Genomic DNA, 2,155 nt, shown 5'->3' with positions numbered 1-2,155 from the left:
GTACGTCTGGAGCACAGCATTGTGTGGTAATGAAACATGGAGTGTGGGGAAACCGGAACAGAGGAGATTTGAAGCATTTGAGATGTGGTGCTTAAGCCGAATATTAAAAATATGGTGGACTGATAAGGAACGGAATGAGGAGGTTATGCGCAGAATCGGAGAGGAAAGGAATATGTGGAAAACACGGAGAAGGAGAAGAGAGAGGATCATAGGACATCTGTTAAGACATCAGGGAATGACTAGAAGGAGCTGTAGAGGGCAAAAACTATAGAGGAAGGTAAAGATTAAAATACATCCAGCAAATCATTGAGCACATAGGTTGCAAGTGCTACGTTGAGATAAAGAAGTTTTCACAGGAGAGGAATTCGTGACGGGCCGCATCAAACCAGTAAGAAGACTGAAGACTCAAAAATAAAAAAATAAAATGTGTGAAAACGAGAGAGATGTCAGTCGTTTGGTGTTTTGTAGGTTCCTTAGCGGCTGTTGGAGGGAAGGATGGTTGTGGGATGGCGGGTGACAGGATATGGAGTTCATGATTATCTGGGAGTTATGTAGGTCCTTCAACACAGCTGGTCGGTGCAGTGAGGCTCGATGAGGGGATGTTTGCGACATCATCTATATCATCTATTGCAACTGTTACTCGGCAGACGGTGACTTGTGCGGCAGTTGTGGAGGTGGCTGGTGAGTCGAAGCTGGAAGAGAAATGGTAGGGGAAGCTGGAGACATGCTGCTGCGGTAGAGCAGGACAGGTTAGATAGGAGGTAGGGCGGTTGGTTAAAGGTAATTTTCCATGTGGTGACAGTGGGTGCTGCATATGGAGAGGTGTAGGGTGGTGCATGATAGTGAACACTGATGAATGGCATTGATTGTGGTGAGTGACAGCCGAAGACGCGCTGGTACGTCGGTGACGAGCTGTGGTGAAGTTGCGAACAATGAGAATGTATCCGATGTGACAGGGAAGGCAGTCGGTGACAGAGAAAGATCCCCTGCTAGCTATGGCTCCAAACAACTTGGATGGACAGTACAGCGTGAGAGATAGGGAATACCTTAATCAAGAAACTGCAAGTTTAATCGACTCAGTTAGATAAAAACTAAACTCCTCCCGAACAGGCCATGAAGGCCCAACGGTACCGTCCGGCCGCCGTGTCACCCTCAGCCCATAGGCGTCACTGGATGCGGATATGGAGGGGCATGTGGGCAGCACACCGCTCTCTCGGCCGTATGTCAGTTTCCGAGACCGGAGCCGCTACTTATCAATCAAGTAGCTCCTCATTTTGCCTCACAAAGGCTGAGTGCACCCCGCTTGCCAACAGCGCTCGGCAGACCGGATAGTTACCCATCCAAGTGCTAGCCCAGCCCGACAGCGCTTAACTTCGATGATCTGATAGGAACCGGTGTTACCACTGCGGCAAGGCCGTTGGCGCTCAGTTAGATAAAGAAGACTAAAATATTATGGACAAGTGTTGAGTATTAGTGTAGCTACCAGACAGATTTAACAAATTTAAACGTTATCTCCGGACTGGATTCTAATTTATAAAAGAATATGAGGCAAAATATTTGTTCCTTTATTGACGCTATTAACTACACTGTATCTTACATCCAATCAACTAACAAGAATTCTGTCTGATTAATGCAGCCAACAAAGGAACTATGACTTCACTTAAGAGATTAAAAATTTAAAGATATTTATCTTCCATGCAGTAGAAGGAATCACCAATGACGCCACCATAAACTGGAAAAAATGCTGTGGGGTTTCGTTCCTAGATCCTCGAGCAATAAAGGAAATTTCTTGACTCATGTGGAGTTCCGTACGTCCATCACTGAAGATTCCCACAGCCATCATTAATTCCGTTATGCGATTCTGCCTCTAACCTGTTGCCACCGGTATTGGAAATACCGGGTGATCAAAAAGTCAGTATGACTTTGAAAACCGAATAAATCTCGGAATAATGTAGATAGAGAGGTACAAATTGACACACATGCTTGGAATGACGTGGGGTTTCATTAGAACCGAAAAAACACGAAAGTTCAAAACATTTCCGACAGATGGTGCTTCATCTGGTCAGAACAGCAATAATTAGCATAACAAAGTAAGACAAAATAAAGATGATGTTCTTTACAGGAAATGCTCAATATGTCCACCATCATTCCTCAA

General features: G+C 45.0%; 1 pseudogene; it reads right to left on the bottom strand.

Moving 5' to 3' along the window:
• Window positions 1–1,304: 1,304 nt before the first annotated feature.
• LOC126424793 (5S ribosomal RNA) lies at window positions 1,305–1,422 on the bottom strand (annotated as a pseudogene).
• Window positions 1,423–2,155: the final 733 nt, after the last annotated feature.

The sequence above is a fragment of the Schistocerca serialis genome, chromosome 1, assembly GCF_023864345.2.
Source record: "Schistocerca serialis cubense isolate TAMUIC-IGC-003099 chromosome 1, iqSchSeri2.2, whole genome shotgun sequence".
Lineage (NCBI taxonomy): Eukaryota > Metazoa > Arthropoda > Insecta > Orthoptera > Acrididae > Schistocerca > Schistocerca serialis.
The sequence above is the reverse complement of the archived record's forward strand: the minus strand, read 5'-3'. Positions and strand labels throughout refer to the sequence as shown.